Consider the following 15,840-nt stretch of genomic DNA (forward strand, 5'->3'; position numbering starts at 1 on the left):
TTTCCTACTTGCTAAGAGCAATATCATATTATTTTTATTTCCAGTGCACTTGAACACACTTTTGCATATTTCTTATACTTTTATATTTGTCTTCAAAATTTCCTGCTTATACCTCTTGCCCATTTTTCTGTTGGAATATTCATTTTTCTCTTATTAATCTATAAAAACTTTCATATATTCTGACTACTTATATGCCACATATGTTGAAAAATAGCTTTCATGACTGCAAATTTGTTTTCTGATAGAGTCCAACAACTGTGTTATAGTTGAGAGCTGTGTAACTGTGTTATAGACTATTCAGGCTCAGAGCAACAGATCTGTATCTAGCTAACCTAACACACTCATTGGCTTTCAATGGATCTTCTGTTTACCTCAAAGAAAGAAAGCACCCCAGGCTCACACCTGAGTCCTCTGCCTTTCTCTCCCCCACTAAACCTTCCTTCAGAAGTTCATGTACTCCAGTAGTTCTCACAACTCTAAGTTGATAATGTATAAATCTAAGTCACAGTTCCAGACATGTGGACCTACCCAACAAGAGAGTTGTATGAGATTTCAGAGTCAGAGATTTCATCTGCCTGATGAACCCTTTCGTTAAGATTCCATTCATTCATTCACCCACTCAAATGCATACAGCATCTCTGAAGCATACCTAGTACCTATGAAGTATTGCAATGTTTCATCATCTCAAATTAAAAGATTTTAAACTAAAGTCACCTGCTGCCCCATAAACCATCCTTCCTCTCCAAATTCCTTTTTTGCTCATTGTATTCCCAACTTTCTGCTGCTGTATCTGAAAACGTCATGACTCTTTGCTCTCTGTTGTTATGACATGCTATCAGGCTTTGCTTATTTTTCCTCTAATGGCTCAAACTCTATTTCTTTTCTTCACCCAACTGCCACTCTGGTCCATGCCCTCAGCATCTGGCACCTGTTGAACAGCCTTGATATCCCGTTGGCCTCACTGATTCCCACCTGTTTCCCACTTAGCTGGTTTTGTATCTTGTGCTAGATTGTTCTTCCTGCAGGATGGCTCTGAAAATATCACTCCTCTGTTCAAGAATCTCAAGTGCTTCTTCTGCCTGTGTAGATAAGCCCAAATCCACCTGCCCCTCATCAGAAGTTTCTAATAAGCCAATTCTACCAACCCAAACTCATCTTCCCCTACTCTGTGTCAGAAACACAATGTTAGTGTTCTGTCTGATTATCACTCAAACACTATCCACCCAATTCTTCACAGCACAGCTCAAGTCTTCTCTCTTCCAGGAAGTTGGCCCCAACTAAAACCATATTTAATTTTCTAAGAACTAGAGCAGACTTCAGAGAGCACCCTCAAGGACTCTGAGGCTCAAAAAACCTTAAGTCTTATTCAATAAAAATTCATCAAACACTCATTGTGCACAAAACCCTGTGCTAGGAACTGGTGGTGAGAAAAATAAGTAGATGTGAGTGACCCTCCTCTCAAGGAGCTCATGCCCAATTGAAGTGGACAAGTACATATCAAAATATATCATTTTATGAAAACCTGGGAAGTTCTAGGTTGTAGGTAAACACAGTGCTATGAGAGTGAGAAAGGGGGCATTTAGTCCAACTAGGGTTTCCAGGAAAAGATCCCAGAGAGATACCATGTGACAAGAATGTTACAAGATGAGTAAGAGCTATTAAGACAAAGTAAACTGGGAGGAGAGTTTGAGACAAAGGGAACAAAATAAATAAATCCAGAGACACAGACAATGGGGAAGGAGTGAGAAACTAGAGGCAGTATTATTAGGTTGTAATGTTGAGAAGAAGAACTGATTAGAGATAATTCAGGAATCAACCAGAGGGAGTAAGCCAGGCCTGTAGCACTATGTAAACTATAGGAAGAGCTTTGCACTCTGATCTGTAAATGATGAGGAACCACTAAAATTGTTTAAAGAAGGAGGTTAAATGATGTGGTTTTGTAGAGTATTCTCTCTACATTGTAGAGGCTAAATTGAAGGGAAGCAAGACAGAAAGGAGACTGACTACATCTTACAGTGCACCAAGAAAGAGGCTAAGGGCCTGCCCGACATCACTGATACAAGGGACAGGGCCGAACAGACAGATTTGAAAAAACGTTTAAGAGCTAAAGTTGCTGATTGTCTAGACATAGAAGGTTTAGGGAAATGAGAAATCTCACATGACTCCCTAAGTCTCTGGTTTGGGCAACTAGATGGTAGTGCCAGTAAATTAGCAATAAAGAAGCCACACAGCATCATAAAGGGTGGGGTGGGGGCTGATGGCGAGGCCTGAAGGTGGTGAGTAGAGAAGGACAGTCAAAGCTGAAGATAAAAATTTGGCATTGATCATTATTCCACTGATGGATAAAATAATGATAGTGATGAGATTGCCCAAGCAAAGTGTGCACAGACAGAAATAAATTTTTTAAATTTTTAAATAATTTATTTCAGTTGGAGGATAATTACTTTACACATCCTGAACCCCCCTCCCAACGCCCATCCCCCATCCCTATGGGTTGTCCCAGAGCACGGGCTTTGAGTGCCCTGCTTCATGCATCAAACTTGCACTGGTTATCCATTTTACATACAGCACTGTATATGTTTCAGTGCTATTCTCTCACACTGTCCCACCCTCACCTCTCACTGAGTCCAAAAGTTTGTTCTCTACATTCGCATCTCCCTCGCTGCCCTGCATGTAGGATCATTGTTACCATCTTTCTAAATTCCATATATATGCGCTAATATACAGTATTGGTTTTTTTCTGACTTACTTCACTCCATATAATAGCCTCCAGCTTTGTAACCCTGGGATACACTAATGGTCAATGGACATGCACAAAAGGAAGAGTTCATGAAGACCAAAAAGGAATAACCAAGGAATTAGGAGGACTACCAGGACAAATTGGAGCCAAGGAAGTAAAGGCCAGAGAGTTTTAGGATGGGGTGTATGGATAAGGACTGCAGAAGCATCCTCTGGCATGGCAATGTAAGTTCACTGATGACCTGCAAAAGCGAATGTAGACTCCAAAGTGAGATGAGTTGAGTAGATGAAGTACAGACACGACAGTGTTAACTTAGCTGAGAAGGAAAGGAGAAGAATTAGAACACAACTAGTGGGAAATGGCAACCCACTCCAGTGTTCTTGCCTGGAGAACCCCAGGGACAGGGGAGCCTAGTAGGCTGCCGGCTATGGGATCACAGAGTCGGACACGACTGAAGCGACTTAGCAGCAGCAGCAGCAGCAGTTGGGAGGCAGACAAGAGACAGCTGACTAAGGCTAAAGGAAAAATTATTATAGAGGCAGATGGTAAACTAGTCATTGTTTAATTCATTGCTTTAAGGAGAACAAGATAAAACAGTCTATAGACAATTCAATACCCAAATATCTTTTTCAGTCACAAGACCAGAAGAGAATAAAGTCACATGCAACGGCGCTGACTTTGCCAGAATTCTAACCACATCTTTGTGTACAGGAAGATGATGAAGTTTCTGCTCCTGCCAGGAACCTGATGCTTGTCAAACTGGTCAGGCTTCTTCTGGAATAACTTAACTTTGGGGTGTAATGATTTGCTTTCTGGAAGCTAGGCACCACTATTTCTATGAGGAGTCACTGCACCACCATGTGGCCAGTTGCGAATTTTTCTCAACTTTCTCTGGCGGATAGTCCTGGTTTGAATCACAGAAAAAGAGAAATCTGCAGCTTGCGGAGACCTTCAATTCAGTCGCTCAGTCGTGTCTGACTCTTTGCGACCCCATGGACTGCAGCATGCCAGGCTTCCCTGTCCATCACCAACTCCCGGAGCGTGCTCAAACTCATGCCCATCGAGTCGGTGATGCTCTCCTCTGTTGTCCCCTTCTCCTCCTGCCTTCAGTCTTTCTCCACATCAGGGTCTTTTCTAATGAGTCAGTTCTTCCAATCAGGTGGCCAAAGTATTAGAGCTTCAGCTTCAACATCAGTCCTTCCAATGAATACTGATGCTGTATAGTTCTGATTTAAGTCACAGAAAAAGAAAATTCTGTAGCTGGCGGAGACCTTAGGGGCATTCTTCTTATCATACAGAGAAAGACTTGCTTCATTTTTCAAAATCGCATTTTATTTTGACTTGCGTATCTTGTGCATATGTGAGTGACTGCATGCATACACACATATATACACAAATATATGTTTTATATACACATACACAATCTTTAAGTATTCATTTAAACCCAAGAATAACATTCTTATCAGATTCCCTTGTTTTAAGTTTAACACATTGATGAAATGTAGCAACCTGCACTGATCTTTGTTTCTAAACTAATCTTTAGCAACAATCATATTGCTAGGAGGTAGTATGATATTTTGTGTAAACTGAGCTATTTCAAATTATATTTTTAAAATGTATGTGTGCTCACATGGAATGGTGAAATAGGAAACAAGCCTTAGGCTCAATTATCTTAAGATATAAAACTCAGGGACTTCCCTGGTGGACGTTTTAAGACTCTGCTCATGGCAGAGAAGGCGATGGCACCCCACTCCAGTGCTCTTGCCTGGAAAATCCCATGGACGGAGGAACCTGGAAAACTGCAGTCCATGGGGTCGCTGAGGGTCGGACATGACTGAGCGGCTTCACTTTCACTTTTCACTTTCATGCATTGGAGAAGGAAATGGCAACCCATTCCAGTGTTCTTGCCTGGAGAATCCCAGGGACGGGGGAGCCTGGTGGGCTGCCGTCTATGGGGTCGCACAGAGTCGGACACGACTGAAGTGACTTAGCAGCAGCAGCATGGTGCAGGGGGCCCAGGATTGATCTCTGGTCAGGCAACTAGATCTCACACACTGCAACTAAGAATTTGCCTGCCGCAACTGGAAGATTCCACGTGCAGCAATGAAGACCCTCCATTCCATAACTAAGACCTGGCACAGCCAAATAAATAAAAATACACTTTTTTAAAAAGATACAAAACTCAGTTCTATGTTATCATTTTGCTTTCCCATATATCATTTTCTCTGATGATCTGAGTAACAGTTATCATAAAGAAAGTTTAGAGGTTTCATAGGGGAAAGAAAAGTATTAAAAATCACTCAAATTCCATAGCCTAATAATCACCTTTAAGATTTTGGCACATTCAATGTTTTCTAAATGTTTTAAGGTAAACATATCAAACTAGTCAATTTAACATAGCGTGGGGGAGAATAGTAAATATTTTATAATAATCTATAAGGGAAAATAGCATGAAAAAGTAAATATATGGACACACGCATGCACACACACACACACACACATATATCTGAATCACGGTGTTATACACTTGAAACTAACATTGTAATCGATTATACTTCAAACTAATATATGTGTATGTATATATATATTTATATATACAAAAAAAGCTAGTCATTTTATTTGTTCCATGGAATTAGCTAAGAGTTAAAATTTTTTTTTCACATTTATAGAAGTTTTTTCACCCTTTAAGTCCACCTGACCAAGATACTCACCAACTTGGAGACTTTAAACAAATGTCAAAGAACTAAAGTAGACCAAGGTTGACAAAGTTTGGGCAAGCTGTGCCCAAGGTAACATCTCCAGCCAAACCACTCATTTGTTCATCAGTGTGTTATTATTAATTATTTCTGAAATTCCTTACTGTGGTGGCTTCTCTCTGCAACTTTTTATCGTCCAAAGATGTTTCCACTGATTCTAGATCATTTGGAAAGGGAGCACCCTAAGTTAGCAAGACTACAACATTTGAAATGTTTCAAATCAAAACAATAGACTTCTGCTGAATGTAGCATTAATAGAAGTAGTGCTAGTAATGGTTTCCAAGGTGACTCAGTGGGTAAAGAATTTGCCTGCAATGCAGGAGATATAAGAGATGTGGGTTTGATTCCTGGGTTGGGAAGATCCCCTGGAGGAGGGCATGGCAACCCCCTCCAGTATTCTTGCCTAGAGAATCCCATGGACAGATGAACCGGGTGGGCTAGAGTCCATATGTTCGCAAAGAGTCAGACATGATTGACACGACTAAGCATGCATGCATGTATTCGTAATGCTGAGAACAATAGATGAAGCTCTTATAAGTGCTTTGCAAAGTTCTCATTTAATCACCCCAATTTTACAATGAAAGATGTTTAGAAATGGTCTCACCTCATAAGCTAATATTCATGTGGTCAGCCTCTGCCCCAAACTCTGTTCCAGGAACCAGAATCCCACAGCTCAAGACCTTTTCAGGAACTCAATGCTTAACCAATCCCAGGTTTTCTGATTCTTTTCAACCTACAGTAACATAATTATATCACAAGTGCAGTATGTAATAGTTTGGAAAAAATACCTGCTTCTCTCTTTTCCCTTTTTTGACTAGGTCAGTCCAAGGAGTCCATTTCTCTGGGAAAATAATAGAATACTTTACAAAAGGAATGCAAAGGGGAAAAATGAGCAAATATTCATTTTCTGATATACAAAATAGATTTATTCAGAAGACAATTTTTATTTTCCTGAGGAGGGCATGGCAACCCACTCCAGTATTCTTGCCTAGAGAATCCCATGGACAGAGGAACCTGGTAGGCTACAGAGTCCATACAGTCAGAATAGAGTCCATATGGAGGAATTAAAGCCCCTTAACCCAACATTTATATAGATCACCTGTAGTGTGGGAATGATAGAACCCTGGACCAATGATGGGCAAGTCCCTGGGAATGCTTGATGCGCAAAGATAAAAGGAATAAATGACTCAGGAGGTAAAAGAAAAAGCCATCCTCACTTCATTTTTTAATAAAAGAAAGTTGGAGGAGGCAGAAGAGGAAGACTGTTAACCACATGTGTCCCAGTTGCCCCCTTGGCAGGCTTTGGCCCCTAGAAGGGGAGGTACAGTCAGGTAACACTGTGGTCAGGAGGAGTTTCTGCTCCCCACTCGACTTGGAAAATAATTACCACCTGCACCAACCTGGTACATGACCACATCAATTAGGAGGCCCAGGGAGGAAGAAATCTCAAAAGTTTAGCTTTCCAAAGCTTTGGTTCTCATGGTCTGGGGGGGGTGAGGCAAGAACCACAGATCAACCACTGATTCCCCAGTACCAGTGGCCCTATCACTGATTCTGAGGTGGACCTGTGGGCCAGTGGACCAGCAGTAGCACGTGGCGGAGACTCAGGCCTGCAGCCAGTGGGAACCAGGTATAAGCCATCCCAATCCAAGGGGCACAGCCAGCTGAGAAGCCAGGAGAGAAATGGGGCAGCAAGATGAGAGTTACCAACTGCACAAGAAAATGTCAGCAAAGCAAACAGCAGCCAGGTAACAGGAACCTCACTTGGATTCCAGAGAACATGGGACCCAAAGACACGAAGTCCTCTTCTCAGACCTCCTTCCCCACGTGTGTAGATACATGGGAGAAACACAGGAGGAAAAGGGAAAGAGAATGCATTTTTCCCATACGGAGTCTGAGTATTATATAAAGGAACTGATTAAGTTATCAAATTATTTTTTTTTACTTTGATAGCCAGCAGATGAGTCCTCCTGAAGATCAAATGAGTTCCCAGCAAAAGAAAGAAGTTGTATTTGGGGAGGGTCTAGGTTAAGGGCTAAGGTGGATGACTTAACACACCTATCTACCTTCAACCCTTCCTAAAACCAGAACTGCAGTAAAGGGAGCTTTAACAAGACCCAAATCCATAACAACGGGAGAACTGAAGAGACTCCAGCTCCACAGTCTGGAAGCTAGCAAGAGAAGGGCAAGTGATAACTAACTCACCAGGTCCCATCCTGACAGTAGGCAAAGATGGGGAGAATCAACACAGTTAACATCACAGAACCTACAAAGTTCTCAGGAACCAGAAGCCCCAAGGTCTCTGGAACTTGGGGTCAGACGGATGTCTGAAATCAGGAAGCCTGAGTGGAATACTATCTCAGAAGCTGTTAAGAGTCCCTAGGTTCCCTCGTCTTCTGTTTCATTTTTCCTAGTTTTGCAGAAATCTGAAGGTTTGTTCTCTGAAAAGAAAACAGAGAGACTCTAGATCTGGAGGACACAGGTACAGTTGGGGGTGTCAGCACCTATTCCAAAATACTGAGTAATTGTCCATCCCAAACTCCCTAACTATCTCTTTCCCCCATCTTTCCCCCCAGCAGCTGTAAGTTACACACTGCTATATTTAAAATGAATAACCAACAAGGACCTACTGTTTAACACAGGGAACTCTGCTGAAAGTTATGTGGCAGCCTGGATGGGAGGGGAGTTTAGGGGAGAATGGATATGTATATGTATGGCCGAGTCCCTTCAGTTCACCTAAAACCATCACGACATTGTTGATCATCTATACCCCAATACAAAATAAATAGTTTAACCAAGAAGAACATTGAGTGAGGGGCGGTCCATAGTGAATGTTGAATGTGACAAACTCTTGCCATCTTCCCCTACTTTGAGAACTCTAGCAAAAAGACCCTTACACTCCTGGTAGGAATCCAGCCAACTGGTCTAACTTAAGCAGTGTGATATAAGACACAGATATGATGAGGATTATCTTCATTGTGTCTCTCACCTCAGTCAAACCATCTCTTTTAACTTTAATACAAAATATGTTAGGAAGCCAGGTCCACATTCATCTCTGTTTTGGCTTGCCATGACCTTGTGCTGATTGAAACTCCTATGAATTCCTCTATTCCTTCACCTTTAGCCAGCTGAGGATGCTCTTTTCATACCAGAGAATGCCCCTGCTTTGCCCTGCTCCTGAGGACTGCATGTGGTGGTGAGGTGAGAAGCAGAAAATACAGGGCAGCCACTCCATTTGATGACATTTCTATCAGATGCCCAAAGCATGGTCCCATACAACAGCCCTGCAAGATGAGGATGACTATGGGGTCACCTATGTGGTGATGCCTGTTTCTCAATCACCATCTTGCCCACTGACTTTCCAAAGGGGATCTTATAAACTCTCAGAAAAACTAAAGCCAAACCATGATTCAGAGACTCAATTCAGCATTTCATCTCCTGGGAACAGCCACAACACTGCTAATAGAGGTCTTTCTATATACAAATAGATTTATGCTTATTGCTCAGATTTTTTAAATTGATTTTTTAATTGAAAGATAATTGCTTTACAGAATTTTGTTGCTTTCTGTCAAATAGCAACAAGAATCAGCCATAGGTACACCCATGTCCCCTCCCTCCCATTTCCCTCTCTATCCCACCCCTCTAGGTTGTTACAAAGCCCCCTTTTGAGTTCCCTGAGCCATACAGCAAATCCCCATTGGCTATCTGTTTTACATTTGGTAATGTAAGTTTCCATGTTATTCTCTCCATACATCTCACCCTCTGCCTCCTCCCCTCCCCGCCCATGTCCATAGGTCTGTACTCTTATGTTTGTTTCTCCATTGCTGCCCTGCAAATAAACTCATCAGTACTATCTTTCCAGATTGCACATATATGTATCAGTATACAATGTTTATATTTCTCTTTCTGACTTACTTCACTCTGTGTAATAGGTTCTAGGTTCATCCACCTCATTAGAACTAACTCAAATGCATTCCTTTTTGTGGCTGAGTATTATTCAATTGTATCATGCACCACAACTTCTTTATCCATTCATCTGTCGATGGTCAATGGACATCTAGATTGTTTCCATGTTTTGGCTATTGTAAATAGTGCTGCAATGAACACTGGGATATGAGTCTTTTTCAATTATGGTTTCCTCAGGATATATGCCTGGAGAAGGCGATGGCACCCCACTCTAGTACTCTTGCCTGGAAAATCACATGGACAGAGGAGCCTGGTAGGCTACAGTCCATGGGGTCACTAAGAGTCAGATACAACTGAGCGACTTCCCTTTCACTTTTCACTTTCATGCATTGGAGAAGGAAATGGCAACCCACTCCAGTGTTCTTGCCTGGAGAATCCCAGGGACGGGGGAGCCTGGTGGGCTGCCGTCTGTGGGGTCACACAGAGTCAGACACGACTGAAGTGACTTAGTACCAGCAGCAGCAGCAGGATATATGCCAATTGTGGGATTGCTGGGTCATATGGTAGTTTTATTCCTAGTTTTTAAGGAATCTCCATACTGTCTTCCATAGTGGCTGTATCAATTTACACTCTCACCAGCAATGCGAAGAGGGTTCCCTTTTCTCTACACCCATTCCAGCATTTGCTGTTTGTAGACGTTTTGATGATGGCCATTCTGACTGGTGTGAGCTGGTATCTCATTGTAGTTTTGATTTGCATTTCTCTAGTAATGAGCAATGTTGAGTATCTTTTCATGTGTTTGTTTATCACTCAGATTTTTCAAAAATCACACGACACTGTTTATAGATTCACACCCCAGCATGAACTACAAACGTCAGTTGTCAGAGGAAAGTGAAGATATGAATGAGTGCAGTATGGCAGCTGTTACTTCAGTCACACCCAGTCCAGCCCATGTACTCATGGCTGTAAGTCACACTGAAGACTTAACCACCCTCTGGGAAGCATGAGTCTACAGGAGACACTTCTCTGGGGGTGCTTCTAAAAGGGAGGAACACCAAGAAAACAGATCTTCTCCTCCACATTGACACAGACCACCTAGCTCTGCCACATAAGGGCTTCAAGCTGTGCTGCTACCTGGCAAGAATGGGATTTCTCTGTGTGTGAGCATATAGGAAACATTCCTTAAAAATTCCTAAGTGTACTTAAGAGACAAGAGTGGAAGAGAAAAATGATAAAGAGGTTGGGCTTTCAGATTAACTCAAACCCAGACTCCAAAACCTACTAGCTCTCACCTTAGTCAGTTTACATAACTAATCAGAATTCATTCTCTTTATCTGTAAAATGAGGATTGTTATGGTCACACCTTTTTTTTGCCCAATCAATACCATTCACGCATTAGATGAAGAAATACTTGTGCATTTATTATGTGCCAGGCATTCTATTGGTACTTAAGATGCATCCATTAAAGACAGAGAGTGAGATTTCTTTTTTTAAAAAAAAATTCCCTGCCCTTATGGTAACTCACATTTTTTTTTGAAAACTATTATTTATTTTGGCTGTGCTAGATCTTTATTGTGGTGTGCAGGCTTTCTCTAGTTCTTGTGCACCTGTTCTTGCCACTTATGGGATTAGTTGCCCAGTAGCATGTGGGATCTTAGTTCCCTGACCAGGGATGGAACGGGCATTCCATGCATTGCAAGGCAGATTCTTAACCACTGGGCCATCAGGGAAGTCTCCTGAACTTACATTCTAAAGGAGGATATAAACAAAAAATAAACACTAAGGAAATGTAGTAAACATGCAGTATATTAGAAGGTAAGTCCAAGAGGGAGAAAAAGCAGGAAACTGGAAGTGTGGGGGTCAGGTTTGCAATCTTAAATAAAAGGGTGCAAGTCAGCTTCAAAGAGAAGAAAAAAATTGAGCCAAGACTGAAAGGAGTGATGTAGGGACTCCATGACACCATGCGATTAAATGCTCTCACTGCCCGCCTCCCCTGGCATAGCCGGTGCTTGGCAAATTATGATGGTGATGGTGGGGAGGAGGAAGGAGAGGAGAAAGATGAATGACAGGAGATCAAGGTCCCAAGTGGGCAGATGAGTGAGATGGGCTGTAACGTTCTTGTGGCAGTGACACTCTTTAACAATAGTTAAGGCGACACTCCTTAATAAAAGTAACTGTTATTTCGCTATGTGCTAAGCATAGTGCTAAATTTTAAAATATTTGATTTCATCTAATATTTGGCAATAGCCCTATGAAGCCAAATTGAGGCTGACAGAGACAAGTCATTGACTCAAGGTCACACAGCCAGCTGGCAATAAATTAGAGGTCACCAGAACCTTGGCCAGAGGCTTTAGCCATCATCACTGTTGGTCCCCTAATGCTCTGGCTCTCAGGTTTGTTCTCGGAAACCAATGAGACTAGTGGAAGCCTGGGTCACCAGGAGGAAACGGAGGCATATACACAGTGGCTGGGTCAGGATGATGTTGCTCTCTTCCCCTGCACTGGATGAACTGCCTCGCTGAGCACCAATACCATATAACTTGGACAGAAAGTCTACCAGACAACAATCCTCCCCGAACGTAATAGGGAGAGTCACTGTGGAATCATCTTTTGGGGGGGATTTTAAAATAATAGATGAGAGCTTCTTCAAGCTGGAAGTGTGCTTTTTAGCAGCCCAGGCCCCAAAGATGGTATACAATAAAAAAAGAATGGATGTTCCAGGAGGCATGAGGCCCCTTGTCTGTAGCATCCACTCAGGGTCTGGTCATGGGAAGACTCAGTGACACACACGTGTTGGCTGACTCCAGAGGACCCTGCAACCTAGACTAATCCAGTGCTCCTCAGACCGATTACAGCAGCCACCTGACCTGTGGGAACACAGGCCTGAGGCTCTGAGGCATGCCCTGCACACACAGAGGAAACCCAGGGTGTTTTTAAGATTCCTCTCAAGCTAAGGAGAAAATAGAGTTTAAACATAAATTCAAACTGATGCTCAGAAAGCAAGCCCTCTCGTGCATTAAAATGTTGGAGGGAAGAAAGAAAGACCTCGGAACACGAGAAAACAAAACTGAGAAATTTTACCCCGTGCCTTGGTTTCACAGAGTCAAGAGCAGAAACTGAAACCAACAGACATTTCTGTTAAAGGGTTCACCTTCTGGAGCCCAACAACCCATCAACGATCTCAGACTAGCTAACATAAGCAGGAGGCTTCCCACCACAAAGCCCCGAAGGGCAAACCAAGCCTGCTGAAGGGGCAGCAGCCTTGGCAGCCAAAGGGGCGCTCATCAGCACAGAAACATTCAAACAGAGAAGGGGAGACGAGGTGAGCCACCTCCTCCCCCACTTTCTCTGAGGCTGTGAAGTCTGCCACTTGCCGCCTGAGTGACGACACGAACTTGGGCAGCTCCAATACACCAAAAAAAAAAAAAAAAAATGGGGGAAGTGACACTGGTGACATTCTCCATGAGAGAAATGAGTAATAGTGTCAAAAAGTGCATGGTCTACTGCCCCTAGAAACTTTAGCATGACACCTCCCCCACCGAAACAGTGAGCCAGCAACAAATAGCAAATGTCACAGAAAACAAATCTCTTGCTGTTGGGTGACCCCCTCAGCTGAGGCTTGGAGGGAAGAGGCCGGTAAGAACCAGGAGGTGGTGAAAAGTCACACAGTGAGGCCCCTATAGGGCTTTTATTCACAGGCTACATAACTGAGCATTCCCAGGTGCCAAGGTCATGATAAGTTTTCTTTTTTTAATATTTTATTGCATTTAAATGAACATTCAGGGCAGCCACAATCCACTTTGTTAATAATGTAAGCATGAGAAACCACACACTCACATATACCTCCCTTCCCAATCTACTGTATTATAAATAAAGAGGAAATTTAGAATGGGTAGCCAGTTCAAGCCAGCCTGTCATGCCTGAATATCATGTCATCCTTCGCTGAAGCAGAAGGATGTGCTAAAAATAGATAAGTAAGTCTCTTGTAACGTTCAGCCCCATCCCCTCATGAAGAGTAACACGTTCTCGTTTCCCCTTCTGCTCCGAGTCACTGCACAGCTCTGATCTCATGCACCCTGAATGTGGCAAGACCAAACATGGGGCCCTACGGGCAGCAAAGTTGTACCTGCCACTAAGGAGTTTTTTCAAGTCAGTGCTTCATTATAAGATGGGATTAATAAGGCTATCCCTGTGATAATCCTTCCACGTTTACCACTAACAACATTGCCAGAATTCCCGCCTTGTCCCCAGACTGAGTGCACAAAGAGACACAAGTTAGAGGAAAAAGAGAAACTCTATTCTCCTATTGTTGGCTGACTAGATCCCCATTGCCTAGAGGACATATCTGACATATAGTAAATTATTGATGAAGATCTGTTAAATGAATTTCCTGCTGAATGAAAATAGTTATCTTTCTCTAGTAGGTAAAATAGTTAACAGACCACTTGAAAACTTGGTCGACTTTTTTACATTTATGTAAATAAATAAGATGACGAGATGGGTCCTATGAATATGCTTCAGGATGGGTCTGTAAGTTTCCTTGTTTTGTTATTTTTTGGTGTGTTTTTAACTAACCCTTACGTGCTATGAACTGGGAATCTATACATTGTGTATTTCATTCTTACCAGGTGTTCATTCCCCCAAGCACCTAACTACACACAAGTGTTAGAACACTGCTATGTTATAGAACAAGATGGGGGGGGTGGTAAGGTTCTCAGATAGAACAGGATTCTTGGAAGAGTTGTAATAGAAACGGTTACTAGGTGCCCTTAGTTTCTCTCCCTTGATAACCCTTTATATCCCTTCATAAGCTAACAAGTCTGTGCTTTTCACTTGACTTCATACAAATCAGGATCCAAAGGAATAGCCTCATTTTCACTTTCATGTCACCATAATCCGATGACCATTTTTCTCCCACTCTTCACCCTTGTCCATCATTGACTTTTGATCATTTCCTCAACCATTACTGAATACTATTATTCTCTTTCCATTTTTTTCAAGGTCCCCATTTTTTGCTCCTACCCTGTGCATTCCCCAATCCCTGTTTTTTCATCCCATCTTTATTTCACACACTCATTCTTACTCACTCAATTTGACTTCTGTGTTTGTTTTCCTTGTGGGATTACTCATATTTTTTTTTCTTCTTACTTTCTGTTTTGCACCCTCTTCCAACCTACCTCCCTTTTTGTAAAATTCTCTTTTTTCCCTAAAGTTCCATTTCCTTGCTCTTATCTACATTACTTTTACTCTTCTGCCTCTCTCAGATCATATAAAGTTTGGCTTCTGCAATTTTATTTAGAAGAAAAATTTTATAATTCTTAAATGTCAGTTGCTTGTATCCTCATATTTTATCTCAGACCCTTTTGGTTTCTTTTAGAATTTTACAGACCAGCACTGATGTATAGCAAAATATCCTTGTTTCAAGCTTCTTCCCTTCACCTGTAACCTTTATTCACTCACTGTAATAAAGGAAGACACATAAGCCTTAACAGGTTAGAAGGGATAAGGTTGACAAAATTATAAAGAATCATCCTTTTATTCCTCTTCTATTTCTCCCTTCTTTACAGTTTCTCTCTGGCAAATTGTGCCCACATCTTATCTACTTAAATTCTGATAACTGGTGAGGAAGCTATAGAAAAAAACAGCAAAAACTTTCTTGGGAATCCAGAGAAGATATGCAGCAAACTGACCAAGTTTCCAGAACCAGATACTTACCATTTTTTTATTCCATGTTTGGGGAACCCAATATTCGTCTCTTAAATTGACCAAAACTGAACAGCTCACCTAATTTGTAAAATTTTTATGTGGTCTCATAGATCTTGACACCTATGGTTAATTAGGTTGAGTATATTGTGTAGGCTGGCACATGAAAACCATTTTAATCAAAAGAAAGGGAAGTACAGCAAATGAAGGATCACTTATGTTTTCCTTCTCTATACCATTCTTTCTCTTATTATCTGACCACATCACTTCATACTTTAGTACACGTGGTCTCCAATTATTGAATTCCCTCTTCTCTTGCCTTGATATTTACTATAAATTCATTAAGAAAAGAGTCTGTATCCTGTGAGAGGAAAAAGGGAATAATATTTGTTTATTAAGTGTTCACCGTATTTCAGGCACTGTGCTACATGCTCTAAATTTGAGCTGGCTCATTTTACACTGACAGTCATCCTGTGAAGTACATATTTCTATTCTTGCTTTACAAAAGAGGAACTTGTGTGACAGAAAATTTGAGTATCTTGTCCCAGATCACCTGGAGAGAAAGTAGAGACACTGAAATTCAGCCCCAGATTAACCTCTCTACTATCCTAGTCTTCCCACCTGCATAGGGCCTCTCTCAGTTCTAGGAACACAGTAAGCTTTCAGAGAGTGAGCCTCAACTTTTGAGGCAAGAGAAACAAAGTCATGCAAAAAGTGTCTCTCCTTATCTCACAC

Source organism: Oryx dammah, unplaced genomic scaffold (assembly GCF_014754425.2).
Source record: "Oryx dammah isolate SB20612 unplaced genomic scaffold, SCBI_Odam_1.1 HiC_scaffold_21, whole genome shotgun sequence".
NCBI classification, from domain to species: domain Eukaryota; kingdom Metazoa; phylum Chordata; class Mammalia; order Artiodactyla; family Bovidae; genus Oryx; species Oryx dammah.